This window comes from Triturus cristatus, chromosome 1_2 (assembly GCF_964204655.1).
Source record: "Triturus cristatus chromosome 1_2, aTriCri1.1, whole genome shotgun sequence".
NCBI lineage: Eukaryota > Metazoa > Chordata > Amphibia > Caudata > Salamandridae > Triturus > Triturus cristatus.
Window position 1 is genome coordinate 1,024,064,867 of NC_140580.1, and position 16,027 is coordinate 1,024,080,893.

Consider the following 16,027-nt stretch of genomic DNA (forward strand, 5'->3'; position numbering starts at 1 on the left):
CTCATTTTCTGCATGGTCAACACCAATAGTTTCAATATTTTTCCTTAAATATAACGGTAAATACACAACTCTTACTTTCAAACCTCTTTGGAACCCTGATGGAGGTAATTTACCTGTTTTAGGCTCCATGCGAACAATAGCCTGAAACGGGTGAACACATTGAATGAGAATAGACTCATACGTATTTAAATCTATCAGCTCTGGAGGAATAGCAACCAACTCTAGATTATTATGAACTGCTCTAGCAGGCATTTTATTGTCATCTAATTTGTTATAACAATATTTGCAAATACGCTGCTCAGATCCCAAATCAAACCAATCCTCTAACAGCAAATAAGTTGCAAATTCCATCCACTTATCATTATCTTCTATTTCACTTTTTAAATACAGATTGACACCCCCAGTCTGATTTTTATAGTGAGTTCGCCGACAACAAATGCAAGAAACATTTGGTCTTTCACCTGAAATTACCTTAAACTTTGTGATTTCATTCTAAAAATGTTTTATAATCACAGGTTCTACATTGTCTTCAACATTTTCTTCTACTAATGTCACAGTTTCTCCACTCTCTTAATGAGGACCAAAGTAACAAAACTCAATATCCTCAAAACCTTCTTCACATCTGATACTGAGCCACGTAAAAGAGCACTGTTCAACTCATTTAACTTTAGTGCTGGACTTTTCGCATAATACAATCTTCTCACTAACTTCCGCATTTGAGTATGATGTACTGCCAGCATCCTGAAATGGTGAAAAACACTTTCACAAACTTTCCTAGAAAGACAAGCCAGAGAATGACCTTGCAAACCAGTATTTTTTCTCACTCTGCAAGGGTCTTGTCCTTGCAAAACCTTAATCTTTTGTTTAACACTTTTTTTAGTATATGCTCGTAAAAAACTACATAATTTATCAATAGATTCCTGTCGTACACTACAAATACTACTGAAATCCCATGCATACACAGGGTGTTTGGCACGTCTCCCTAGAACTTCATCAGCTATCACTTCTTCTGCATTTCTTTCAACCATTTTCTCTTTCTCAATTGGACAACCATCTCTCAACTGCAAACAGTAATTTTTTGCTCAGTAAATAACTCTCTTCATTAAAGAAAGCCTCTGAACTGGAACTATGTTTCCATTCTCCCCAAAAAATATCACACATTTTTTTTCTATTAATTACTCTTTTCCTCCTACTTTTGGCCTTCATTAAATTGATTGGTTTATCTAGTGATCGAATTCTGTTTAATACTGAAATGAATAGTTTCCTTTTTACTTCAAAAGCCTTTTCAACAATGTTTTCAATATGCTTCTTCTTTTTATAAAATACAGCTCTCTTTTTATATTTCTTCACATCTTTCAGCAAATTACGTACTACTCTCTTGTAATATATTTTTTTTCGTAATTCCTTATACTGATTTTGCCTTCTTTAACACATTTTGTCTCTTTTGACTGAGGTGCCGATCACGATCCTGTAAAAACCGGGTACGAACCGTCGGACGGAGCATATTCTCCGTCCGACGCGTACCCGGTCGTCAAAATATACAAACATGGAATTACGATTCGCACGGAAACACCATTTCCGTACGAATCGTAAAAAACCCCGACCGAACAAAATAAACCTACAAATGCGATCCGGGAAAGCGCCGACCTGACGTCGGGACGCTCGCAGCCTGCCATTCACGAACCAGGAATTACGATTCGCACCGACGTCATCCCGCACGGTGAATATTTTCCGGGTGCCAAAAACTGCCAGGAAATCAGGACGACGCGAACAAGGAGTACCAGTACGCGACGGACAGACAGGACGACGCGAACAAGGAGTACCAGTACGCGACGGACAGACAGGACGACGCGAACAAGGAGGACCTGTACGCGACGGACAGACATGGACCCGAACCTACGTGTCATCCCGGCCCTCATAGCAGTCGACATCCTCTACAGGTTCGGACGCAGACGCCGCAGAAGGTCAGAACAACTAAGGGAGGGGGGAAAGTGGGGTGGGGTGGGGGTGGCAGGACCAGGGCAGGCCACAAACCCCCCAACAAAGTCACACAGCACACATGCCCTGGACATACCTGACTCCCAGGCCCTGGTCACTACGAGGGGGTGGGGGTGGGGGCGTGTCCAGCTAAGCCAGCGACCGCCACAACAGAAGTCCGTCACGACGCGAACCGGCAACACAACCAGACTGGTACGTCCCGTACCCACGCCTGAAGAGCGTGGGTACGAGTCGTACCACGTCCACACCCACGTCACCCCAACAATGGCGGGACGGCTCGTACCCACGTGGCAAAGGCCTGGGTATGGGCCGCACAAGCATCACATAGCGTGGGGACGAATATATGTACGGACCCTACCCCCACCCCGTATGCATGGAGCGTACCCCCCCCCCAACAGTGTAAGTATGACACGTACCCCCACCCGCGTACGTATAGAGCGTACCCCCACCCCAACAGTGTATGTACGACCCGTACCCCCACCTGCGTACGTATGGAGGGTACCCCCACCCCAACAGTGTAAGTACGACACGTACCCCCACCCGCGTATGTATGGAGCGTACCCCCCACCCCAACAGTGTAAGTACGACCCGTACCCCCACCCGTGTATGTATGGAGCGTACCCCCACCCCAACAGTGTAAGTAAGACACGTACCCCCACCTCGAATGCATGGAGCATACCCACATCCGTGTATGTCATGAGCGTACATATTGTGAAATAGGAGGGGTGTGTGCAGAGTCCTCCCAGCAGTGCCCAGTCACAAGAGTGGTGTGTGCAGAGTCCTCCCAGCAGTGCCCAGAGACAGGAGGGGTGTGTGCAGAGTCCTCCCAGCAGTGCCCAGTCACAAGAGTGGTGTGTGCAGAGTCCTCCCAGCAGTGCCCAGAGACAGGAGGGGTGGGGGCCTAACACTCCCAGCAGTGCCCAGTCACAAGAGTGGTGTGTGCAGAGTCCTCCCAGCAGTGCCCAGAGACAGGAGGGGTGGGTGCCCATCACTCCCAGCAGTGCCCAGTCACAAGAGTGGTGTGTGCAGAGTCCTCCCAGCAGTGCCCAGAGACAGGAGGGGTGGGGGCCTAACACTCCCAGCAGTGCCCAGAGACAGGAGGGGTGTGTGCAGAGTCCTCCCAGCAGTGCCCAGTCACAAGAGTGGTGTGTGCAGAGTCCTCCCAGCAGTGCCCAGAGACAGGAGGGGTGGGGGCCTAACACTCCCAGCAGTGCCCAGAGACAGGAGGGGTGTGTGCAGAGTCCTCCCAGCAGTGCCCAGAGACAGGAGGGGTGTGTGCAGAGTCCTCCCAGCAGTGCCCAGAGACAGGAGGGGTGTGTGCAGAGTCCTCCCAGCAGTGCCCAGTCACAAGAGTGGTGTGTGCAGAGTCCTCCCAGCAGTGCCCAGAGACAGGAGGGGTGGGGGCCTAACGCTCCCAGCAGTGCCCAGAGACAGGAGGGGTGTGTGCAGAGTCCTCCCAGCAGTCCCAGAGACAGGAGGGGTGGGTGCAGAGTCCTCCCAGCAGTACCCAGTCACAAGAGTGGTGTGTGCAGAGTCCTCCCAGCAGTGCCCAGACGCAGGAGGGGTGTGTGCAGAGTCCACCCAGCAGTGCCCAGTCACAAGAGTGGTGTGTGCAGAGTCCTCCCAGCAGTGCCCAGAGACAGGAGGGGTGTGTGCAGAGTCCTCCCAGCAGTGCCCAGTCACAAGAGTGGTGTGTGCAGAGTCCTCCCAGCAGTGCCCAGTCACAAGAGTGGTGTGTGCAGAGTCCTCCCAGCAGTGCCCAGAGACAGGAGGGGTGGGTGCCCATCACTCCCAGCAGTGCCCAGACGCAGGAGGGGTGTGTGCAGAGTCCTCCCAGCAGTGCCCAGTCACAAGAGTGGTGTGTGCAGAGTCCTCCCAGCAGTGCCCAGACGCAGGAGGGGTGTGTGCAGAGTCCTCCCAGCAGTGCCCAGACACAGGAGGGGTGGGTGCCCATCACTCCCAGCAGTGCCCAGAGACAGGAGGGGTGTGTGCAGAGTCCTCCCAGCATTGCCCAGAGACAGGAGGGGTGTGTGCAGAGTCCTCCCAGCAGTGCCCAGTCACAAGAGTGGTGTGTGCAGAGTCCTCCCAGCAGTGCCCAGAGACAGGAGGGGTGGGTGCAGAGTCCTCCCAGCAGTGCCCAGAGACAGGAGGGGTGTGTGCAGAGTCCTCCCAGCAGTGCCCAGACACAGGAGGGGTGGGTGCCCATCACTCCCAGCAGTGCCCAGAGACAGGAGGGGTGTGTGCAGAGTCCTCCCAGCAGTGCCCAGAGACAGGAGGGGTGTGTGCAGAGTCCTCCCAGCAGTGCCCAGAGACAGGAGGGGTGTGCAGAGTCCTCCCAGCAGTGCCCAGTCACAAGAGTGGTGTGTGCAGAGTCCTCCCAGCAGTGCCCAGTCACAAGAGTGGTGTGTGCAGAGTCCTCCCAGCAGTGCCCAGAGACAGGAGGGGTGGGTGCCCATCACTCCCAGCAGTGCCCAGACGCAGGAGGGGTGTGTGCAGAGTCCTCCCAGCAGTGCCCAGTCACAAGAGTGGTGTGTGCAGAGTCCTCCCAGCAGTGCCCAGACGCAGGAGGGGTGTGTGCAGAGTCCTCCCAGCAGTGCCCAGACACAGGAGGGGTGGGTGCCCATCACTCCCAGCAGTGCCCAGAGACAGGAGGGGTGTGTGCAGAGTCCTCCCAGCATTGCCCAGAGACAGGAGGGGTGTGTGCAGAGTCCTCCCAGCAGTGCCCAGTCACAAGAGTGGTGTGTGCAGAGTCCTCCCAGCAGTGCCCAAAGACAGGAGGGGTGTGTGCAGAGTCCTCCCAGCAGTGCCCAGAGACAGGAGGGGTGTGTGCAGAGTCCTCCCAGCAGTGCCCAGACACAGGAGGGGTGGGTGCCCATCACTCCCAGCAGTGCCCAGAGACAGGAGGGGTGTGTGCAGAGTCCTCCCAGCAGTGCCCAGAGACAGGAGGGGTGTGTGCAGAGTCCTCCCAGCAGTGCCCAGAGACAGGAGGGGTGTGTGCAGAGTCCTCCCAGCAGTGCCCAGAGACAGGAGGGGTGGGTGCCCATCACTCCCAGCAGTGCCCATGGAACGCAAAGGGTGGAGTAGCCACAGATACCATGCCCACAAATGTCAGTCAGGTGCACAAAGACCCTGCAGTACATGTACCACATGTGTGCGAGGCGGGAGTATATGCATGCATAGCGCAGAAAAGAAAACATGTACACATGAAGTCATGTCAATAGGCCACATACACAAGTACAATGACTACCAAGGATGCCACGAATGATGCAGGTGGAGACATCGCTCAGCATGCATGTGCAAAGGTGAAGGACTACGTCACACACCCAGCTAATGGATACACAGCTCTGCGCTAAAGTCAGGGGACACCCTGCAGGGAAGAAGTCAGGGTACACAGAGGAAGGAATACACCTTGGGACAATTGCAACATGCAGCAACTGCTTACATGAATGGAGAAAGGTAGCTAACACCGTCTGATGGCACACAGATCCCAGGGTCCCCCTATGAGCAGCACACTACTACATTTCCCACACACCCAACACATGACCAACACCCACAACCATGTAGCAGCCCCACCAACAGCAATGCCAGCAATGCAGGAGTGTTCCAAGGGCAAAAAATAAATAGCTTTATTCAGCATGAGCAAAAAACTAGTATGACGTAAGTCCAATATTAACAAAGGCCATAGGGCAGTCCAGGAGTCCCAGCTGGATGGGGGACACAGTGGGATGCGTGTCCCCTAGCTTGCCTGCACAGTTACAATCCGTTGTCTTCCACAGGGGTGAGGGCATCATGTGGGGGGGAAGAAACAGGCACCGCAGGGACAGGAGGGTGAAGGGTAGGCGTCGTGGGTGCAGGGATGGAGGACTCCACCACAGGGGGTGGGGCAGGGCCAAAGGCGGAGGCCAGGATCTCGCTGCACACCTTAGCAAGGTCCTCCAGGGACTCCCCTGCACCCAAAGGAACCACAGGCCCCAAGGAGGGGGGGTGTCAGAGGGATGGGTCGCAGCGCCACTGGGGTAGGGTGTGGACAGGGGGGGGACTCAAGCACCCTGACCGGGGACCTCCTTGACCGCTTGCGGGGTGGTGTCACTGTGGGGCTCAGGGACAGAGCGGCCATGAAGGAGTCTTTGGGGGAGATGTGGCCAGGAGAGCTGAGGGGAGGGGATTTGGAGGGAGTGGATTGGGTGGAATGCGGACTCCCACTCTGGCTGCGTGTCACACGTTTGCCCCCCGACCCAGTGGGTGTGCCTACTGCACCCTGTGTGTGCGTGTCAGGAGGTGTGCGGCGGACCTTCCCTGCTAGTGTGGTGCCTGTGTCTGTTGTGGTGGGTGCATGCTTACGTCTGGGTGTATGTGGGACAGGCATGGGAGTGGGAATTGTGGAAGGAGCAGGGGTAGGGGGTGGGACGTAGCGCTGCAGGAGACCCACTGCTGCAGTCAGTGTGGAGTCTATGGACCTCAGCAAGTTGCGTTGGTCAGCCTGCGATGAATGAATGTCCTCCAAGTATGCCTCCATGTTGTTGAGGACCTGGCTGTGGCCATGGAGGACATTAAGGATCGCAGTCTGACCAATCTGCAACTGCCGCTGGATGTCCACAGACTCAGCATTGGCGGCAGCAGTGGAGACAGGGGCAGGTGGTGCGGTGCCTGGCAGGAAGGAGACATGTGGTGACCGGGCACGTTGGGAAGGGACACGAGCACGTGGGAGGCGGCTGATGCCAATGGAGGGGGCTGTGCCAGATGTAGGGCTGCTGTCAGATGGTGGAGCAGCCACCGCCCACTCGGAGAGATCATCCTCGGACCCGTCAGCTTCATACTCTGTTGTGCCAGTCGACAGGTCCTCGGGTTCACTCTCCTCCGCCTCAGTCCCACTCGAAGTGCCAGCCCCGATGTCACCGCTGGCACTGGTGCTCGGTCCCTCCGCGCCGTCTGTGTCCATGTCTCCCTCCGTGTCCCCCGACGATGCTGTGGGCAGGGTGAAGAGACAGAAATTAATCATACACCTGTATACATTTGTCACATGAGTCAAATCTACGTAGGTTACAGTGCATAGCCTGAAACAAAGGATGAGTTACAACTACAAAACAAGGTACATATGTAGGCCCTGCAAGACACAGTTGTGTGACCCACCATGCCATGGAAAAACTATGGAGAGCATGACACAATAGCAAATGAGATGACATGGTATTCTGACTGAGGAGCAAGGCCCTGGGGACAATACAGCACTGCATCTGCACCACACAGTGTGGCAGGAAATTGGGATGAGCAGGGACCAAATCCAGGAACTAGAGGCACATGCACGATAGGTAATACTGATAACATGCCCACCCTGACTGGCATGCTGCACCTTGAGTGTATGTCCAGACAAACATCACACACTGGCCAGTCCGAGCAAGGAGATGACAGGTCTTGACATGTAGGCCATGGCCGCCCCACCCACCCCCTACATGAGACAAATCTGTGGAGACACAGGAAGCACTTACATCTCTTAGTCTGGGTGAAATACACATGGGATGCAATAATTCAAGATTGCACACCAAATACCCAAGGTGCGCCTGTCCAAAGAATCATGTACAAATGGGCATCATCAGATGATTGCTACAAGACACACAGGCAATGGCCACCGTGAGTATGTACTTGGAAAATTAGGTCAGGCTGGACAGTGGACACTTGTAATACATCTCACGTCAATAAACATGGTGCCAGGGGACAATGGCACAGAGCACAAACTATGCTGTAGACACAGAGATTGTCGACATTCTCGGATTACACACATGATACCTAGGAAAAGATGCCCCTGGGGACAGTAGTGGCCACACAACTCCATGCTCCTGAATGGAAATGACTGCAACACACGCTAACATCCCTGCACTATGTGTAACGCACACTCATGCACATCATGTCACAGGCCACCACATGGGACATGCCTGCTGGAAGGCCTCGCACTCAAGAGATTAACTCCCATGTCTGAAATCAGCATTAGTGCCAACTGACATGGAACCCACAAGTCCAGAACTGGACAGGGCACAGGCAAGGTCACTAAACCTGTTACATACCACCCCCACACATGATGCTGCAGGCATTGTACACTTGGAGAATGTGTCAGGCTACATAACTTTGTGATGGAGTGACTACACAGAGACCAGTTAACACATTGCAAGGTGGGGAAGGGAGGCAGGAGAGGCCTGCAACACTGTGGGTAACAGGATCTGCACAGCACCATAAACCCTGGAAGTGTATCCATGGAACAGTGCACTTACAAATGCTGGTGAAACACAACAAACACACACATGTACCTACCCCTTCCGGCTGCTGCATCTCCTGTAGGCGCCTGTCCAAGTCAGGAAAGACCACCGCCAGCACACGTTTCTGGATGTGGGAGAGACGGCGGCGCCCGCGGTTCTTATGGCTCTCAGGTGAGTCCCCCAGCAGGACCCGTGCGATCCTCTGCGTCCAGCACCGGATATCCTGCCAGCGTTTCCTCACCTGGGGCAGGCGCCGCTTCCGACCATCCGCACTCCTCACGGCGCTGACGGCGTCCGCCATATCTTCTCCTTGGCAGAGGCGTCTACCTGTGAGGATGGACAAGTGACACTACCTCAATACACCTGGCACATGTCACAGGGACACAGATCATAACACATTAGCTGTTTCCAACAAGGCATAGTATGCATCCAACGCATTGCACCTTTGTCATAGGGACATGATCCTCTGGGGGAAGGCCAAAAGCAGTACGTGCCATTTAAAGGACACAGGTGGAATGAGGGCAACTACACAAGCAATGCTCCAGGCTCACACTGTGCATCACACCCACCCCTCCTGTCTCTGGGCACTGCTGGGAGGACTCTGCACACACCCCTCCTGTCTCAGGGCACTGCTGGGAGTGATAGGCCCCCACCCCTCCTGTCTCAGGGCACTGCTGGGAGGACTCTGCACACACCCCTCCTGTCTCTGGGCACTGCTGGGAGACATCAGGCATTCCCCCCCCGGGACCCCCCCTACAGTACATAGCATGTGTGTCACACCTGGACACAATGGCAGAAGTCACAGTCACAAAAAAGGGACACAGTCTGTGCCAGTGGACACTGAACTCACCTGATAACCTGGTCGCCCATACAGCATGGGGTACCGTGGGAGGATCACATCCACCAAAGCCATGTTCTCCTCCAGGGTGAATGGCTGTGACCTCTCCACAGCCCTTGACATGGTTCCAGGGAATCAGTAGCAGCAGCTGGGTCGTGGAATACAGAGATGTGCAGGCAAGTGCTCCCTCATGGGACCTGGCTGCCTTATATCTGCCTTGCTAGCCCATCTCATGCACAGGAGTACAGAGTGATTGGTCACTCACATATGCATCCTATGTTTCCTCCAATCCCTTCAAACCTAGCAGTCTGTGGGTTCTCAATCAGTTTTTTTCTCCTGCATGATGTCAGCCCCACAAACACATTGCAACAATGTAGATTCATTCGAACTGACTTCTGCTGTGCACCTTCCTGAACAAAATCAAAATTTGAACTTGGTCTCCATGACAACCAGCATGCATGTAGGCCTTAATACTTGTCCCTCATGTGTCCCCTATGTAATTTGGAGCTTCACACATAGGTACGGTGCGTTCCGGGGTCCTAGGGCACCCCAAATGCATAGCAACGGCCCGTACACGCGTGCCTATGTTCACTATCACTATGGGTGTCCTCGCGTATGCGTACTCGTAGTGGTACGGGCCGTACACACGCCTGTACGCTCACTATCACTATGGGTGTCCTCGCGTATGCGTACTCGTAGTGGTACAGGCCGTACACACGCCTGTACGCTCACTATCACTATGGGTGTCCTCGCGTATGCATACTCGTAGTGGTACGGACCGTACACACGCCTGTACGCTCACTATCACTATGGGTGTCCTCGCGTATGCGTACTCGTAGTGGTACGGGCTGTACACACGCCTGTACGCTCACTATCACTACGTGTACGCATACGCGAGGACACCCATAGTGATAGGGAGAGTACAGGCGTGTGTACGGCCCGTACAACTACGTGTACGCATACGCGAGGACACCCAAAGTGATAGGGAGAGTACAGGCGTGTGTACGGCCCGTACAAATACGTGTACGCATACGCGAGGACACCCATAGTGATAGGGAGAGTACAGGCGTGTGTACGGCCCGTACCACTATGGGTGCTCTTGCGTATGCGTACTCGTAGTGGTACGGACCGTACACATGCCTGTACGCTCGCCATCACGATGGGTACACATACGGCAGCACTCCCATAGTGATATGGGAACGTACACAGGCCCCTTAGCAGCAGTAATGGTTTTCACACATCACAGTGGTGACAGGCAGCACACAGGAAGGAATAGGGCGGACATACTTGTCCATGGATGGACATACTTGTCCATGAATGGACATCAAGGCATTGTCTGTGCATTACTACATGTGTGGGGCACAGGTGTGACAGGCTGTGATCTGGCACATTACTCCTGAGTCGAGAAGGCACCAGATGTATGATGAGATGTGTACAGATGTAATGTGTGACGGTGCAATGTGTGCCAGGCATGCCCTTGACTCCTTGGACATGTGTGCATGTCGTACTGCACACTTGGGATGACCGACACTGGCATAGCACGGACACCAACACACGGAAGTGTCCCCTGATGCCCGTTACAGGGGTTACCACACCTGACTTGTCACTACCCACGGTGCTCGATGTGACTATGTCATGTATGTGTGGGGGCTTCCCATTTGGTTGATGTTGGAGCACCCTCAAAAGCTGCAGCTGTTGCAGCAACCAACATGTGTCTGTGTGTAGATTGACATCGCACACTGTTCAGCACACCATGCCACATGTGGTTTTGGATGTGAGGTGCGCATGTATGCATGGGACACGGAGTAGCGTGACAAGGACATGTCTGCATCCTCTCAATGAATGTGTGGTGAGTCATGACATGTGCACCTTCATGGCAAGGTGTGTGGGCTGTCCTAGTGTAATGTCATGTGACCTGTGGCTCTAGTGTTCCGCTACCAGTCTCTGCAATCGGCCTCCTACTTCTGCTGATGTGTGGGTGTATGTCACTCCTGTCTTGCGTCTGGCTGTTCACTTGCACTGGGACACAGCTAATCCCATGGCATGGCATGGGGGGGTTCTCAATCTCCGTGTGTAGCTGGCTCTTGGTAGGAGTGTCACCTGGCAGGCATACGTGTCCAGGGCATGTGGCACATACCTCACTCTGTATGTAGCATATGTGTATAGACAGAATAACATGTGCTCAGTACAAATGATTTGTTGTTGTGGTGCACTCACTCTTCCTTGTCACTTCCAAATTACTGCAGAGCGCCGCCTCTTCCCCGAGCAATGCCGGACTTGGCTGCCATGCGGGAGAATGATCGGATCCGGTGCTACCGCTTCCCACGACGGTTGATTCTGGAGTTGACGGCGAGACTGGCACCACACCTGCAACCGCTGCACAGGTATCCTACGGCACTGACACCCAAGCTGAAGGTAATGGCAGCCCTACATTTTCTAGCCACGGGTACCTTTCAAAATACCATAGCTCATGTTGGTGGCATGTCCCAGAGCATGTTCTGCCGTGTGCTGCATGATTTCTTAGAGGCCATGTTGATTCACCTGGATGACTTCATCAAGTTCCCAACCCCTGAACAGATGACTGGGGTCAAGCATGGATTCTATGCCCTGGGAGGGATGCCCCATGTCATTGGGTCCATAGATGGGACACATGTAGCTTTGGTACCACCACACGCACGGGAGGTAGCGTACCGCAATCGGAAGCACTACCACTCCATCAATGCCCTTGTGGTGTGTCTGTCCAACATGGTGATTTCACATGTCTGTGCTCGTTTTCCAGGATCAGCACACGATGCCTACATCATGAGGCGTAGCAGGATGCCTGAAATGATGATGCAGCTGCGCAACGAACGAGCATGTGTTGTTGGTGGGTACAGTCTGTCTGTCCTGTATTTTGCATAGCCTACCAGCACGACCGCTTCACCATTTCTAACGATGTCCATGTGCTTCCCATGTAGGGGACGCTGGCTATTCCAACATGCCATGGCTGCTCACACCTCTCCGCAACCCCATCACGCCGGCCCAGCTCCGCTACAACACCGCCCATGGCCGGACAAGGCGAGTGATAGAGAGGACGTTTGGCCTGCTGAAGAGACGATTTCGGTGCCTCCACAAGACCGGCGGCGCACTCCCATATGCGCCTGCGAAGGTCTGCAAAATCTTCATGGTCTGCTGCATGCTGCACAACATGGCAGTTGAGAAAGCTGTGCCACTCATCCTGGATCAACATGACGAGGACCATCCACCCGTGGAGGACGAAGGGCTTGGCAATGGGGCTAGTGATGTGGAGCCGCAAGAGGACATCCGGACTCGGCTCATACGCGACTTCTTTGCTTAGTGGTGAGTACCAGTGTCTGAGTGTGCACGCATTGGTCCCCGTGTGGCATGTGTTGTGATGTGTGTCTCCACCTGCATGTATGGCACGTGAGTCAGAGGTGTGTGTGGGTGTGTCACTGGAGTGATGGTGCCAGTGATGGTTGTATTTCCCCAGTCATAATTGTGACCTAGCATGTTGTCATCCATACATGTGTCGAGTACATGCACATGCAAGTGGCTGTGCTTTTTGTGGTTGACTTCTTGTGTGTCTCTCTTCCCCAGGTACTTGCGCATGCCGTCTGCTGCTTGCATTGTTGTGGCACTGCTATTCCTCATGGACACGTCATCGTGGGCTGACTCAGTGTTACAGGCACGGACACGTTTGGAAGTCTCCTTAGGGTAAGGGATGCATCAGGGGTGTATTGGGTGTAGCAGTTGTTCACGATGTATGCACACTGCCCCTGTTGATGTTTGGTTCCTTTGCAGCCATGTTGCATCACCATGGGACACGACATGCAGCTGTGTACACCTGAATAGATGGTCTGACTGGTTGACAGTCATCAGTGATGGGATAGTGGATTGTGATGATGGCATCAATGTGTGTGACACTGCCCTCGGACACATACGGTTAGCATTGGCTTGACATGGTGTGGGACTTCCACATCAGCGGATCAATGGTGTATGGCAGTCTCTCCGTGAGCAGCTGTGTGTGTTTAGCTGTTAGCCGACAATTGTGTGCCAGTTCCATGGCTAACACGCATTTGTGCTGCAGAAGGGGGGTGCCAGTGTTGGACCCACATGTTACTCCACAAGAAGTGTTCATGTGTACTTCAAGTTGCCTCTGCAATCACGAAAACATGATTAATAAAGGCACTGGCCACCCTTGGCTACATGCACGCAGTCTACATGCTGACGAGCAGACATTCCCACACACCACACGGCTGATTTGCTCTCCCTGTGTCTCCCTCCCTCTCTGTCCCCCTCTCCCTCCCTCTGTGTGTCAGCCTCCTCCCTCTGTCCGTCTTCCTGTGTCTCCCTCCCTCTCTGTCCCCCTCTCCCTCCCTCTGTGTGTCAGCCTCCTCCCTCTGTCCGTCTTCCTGTGTCTCCCTCCCTCTCTGTCCCCCTCTCCCTCCCTCTCTGTCCCCCTCTCCCTCCCTCTGTGTGTCAGCCTCCTCCCTCTGTCCGTCTCCCTGTGTCTCCCTCCCTCTCTGTCCCCCTCTCCCTCCCTCTCTATCCCCCTCTCGCTCCCTCTGTGTGTCACCCTCTGTCACCTCAGCCCAGCTTCCTAGACACACACTTATTCCAGTCCTTTGAATGGCCCTTGGCTTGTTGATGTGAGTTTGTTTCTGATCTCCAGGCACCCATTGGGTGTAGTGTCTGTGTGTGCGCTGCTGCTGTGGTTGTGTGTGCTGCCACTCTTTCACAGTGTTGGCTGTTCATTAGCTGCTGTCATGTGCAAAACAGTGCCTTCACCCCCATGTGTTGATGCAAGGCGTCCGCCATTTGCTGACGAGTCTTTCCTGTGTGGGGACACAGTGTTTGTCTGGCTGTGACCTGGGCCATATGGGCAGAGGGCATTGTTGTCTGCTTCTGAGTTGCACTATGTGATTTTTGGGGCCCACCCTCCCGCCATCCGGGTTACCGTGTCATGTGTTGGTGTCTTCTGTGGCCTGTGACTTGACATTGTCCAGCTGGGTGCATGGGGCATGGTGGCGGCAGTGGCATGTGCGTGTTCATGGAGTGTGGTTGAGTCATGCGATAGCTTGGGGTGGTTGCGTGCCTGTTAGTGATTTTGGTTGTGGATGACGTTCCCCCATGTGAGGTGCGTTGTTTGTGTACTCACCCGGGTCTTGGAGTCCTCCTAATCCTTCGACTGCCTCCACCGGCTGTATGGCCATCACCCTCTCCTCCCAGGGCTGGTAGTGTACGGGTCTGCGGGAGGGCCCTCCTCCAGTGGCGTTGGCCTGGTTGTGTTCCTCCAGCATCTTGGCTCGGACCCTCCTCCGCAGATCGTACCACCTGGATTGGCATTCCTGCCTGGTCCTTCTGGTGTCCCCAACAGCATTCACAGCATCGATGATGGTCTGCCACATGGCTGTTTTTGCTGCCATGCTGGTCTGTCTGACCAATGTTCCAAAGAGCTGTGGCTCGACTCTGAGGATTTCATCGACAAGAACCTCCAACTCTCGGTTACTGAACTTTGGATTCTTGGTTGTGGGCATGGTGAGGGGTGTGGATGGTGGGGGGGGGGGTGTGGATGGTTGTGGGTGTGGTTGTGCAGGTGTGTGTGTGTGAATGTGATGAGGGGGTGTTTGTGAAGGTGGTTGTGTGAAGGTGTGCAAGTGTAAGGTGTGGTGAAGCTTGTAGTATGGTTCTGTGGTGTCTGGCAGCAGTGAGTCTGTTGCAAAGGCTCATGGTTTGTGTGTGTGGGCCCTTTATATTGGTCCATTGGTGGGTGTGGCTGTGTTTGAAGTTTGGGTGGGTGTGTTATAAGGAGTGGTGGTGTTTTGGGCCTCTGTTTGTTTTTGGCAGTTGCAGGTCAGTGAAGGTGTTTTTTTAGTGTTTGTTGGCCATGTTTAGTGGCTTTGTGCCATTCAAATAGTGTATTCTTGTGTTGTTTTGTTTTGTCCTGGTTGTGTACGTGCGTTTGGAGCATGTGTACGGTGTGTGGGCCATTTGGTTGTACGGTGCTGTCCTTGTGTGTGGCTTGGTACGACTCGTACATGCGGTTGTGATGTTGGGGCCTGGGGTGCGCTACGTACTTAGGAGGTTGTGGTGGGTGTGCGACTCTGACGTACTGGGGTGTACATACACGGTGGTACGACACGTACAGGGGTGGGGGTACGACGCAAACGTACTGGAGTGTACATGCACGGGTGGGGGTACGACACGTACAGGGGTGGGGGATACGACTCGGACGTACTGGGGTGTACATACACGGGGGTACGACACGTACAGGGGTGGGGGTACGACTCGGACGTACTGGGGTGTACATACACGGTGGTACGACACGTACAGGGGTGGGGGTACGACTCGGACGTACTGGGGTGTACATACACGGTGGTACGACACGTACAGGGGTGGGGGTACGACTCGGACGTACAGGGGTGTACATGCACGGGGGTAGGACACGTACAGGGGTGGGGGTACGACGCGAACGAACTGGGGTATACATGCACGGGTGGGGGTTCGACACGTACAGGGGTGAGGGTACGACGCAAACGTACTGGGGTGTACATGCACGGGTGGGGGTTCGACACGTACAGGGGTGGGGGTACGACGCGAACGTACAGGGGGGTACATACACGGTGGTACGACACGTACAGGGGTGGGGGTACGACTCGGACGTACTGGGGTGTACATACACGGTGGTACGACACGTACAGGGGTGGGGGTACGACTCGGACGTACTGGGGTGTACATACACGGGGGTACGACACGTACAGGGGTGAGGGTACGACTCGGACGTACTGGGGTGTACATACACGGTGGTACGACACGTACAGGGGTGGGGGTACGACTCGGACGTACTGGGGTGTACATACACGGTGGTACGACACGTACAGGGGTGGGGGTACGACTCGGACGTACAGGGGTGTACATGCACGGGGGTAGGACACGTGCAGGGGTG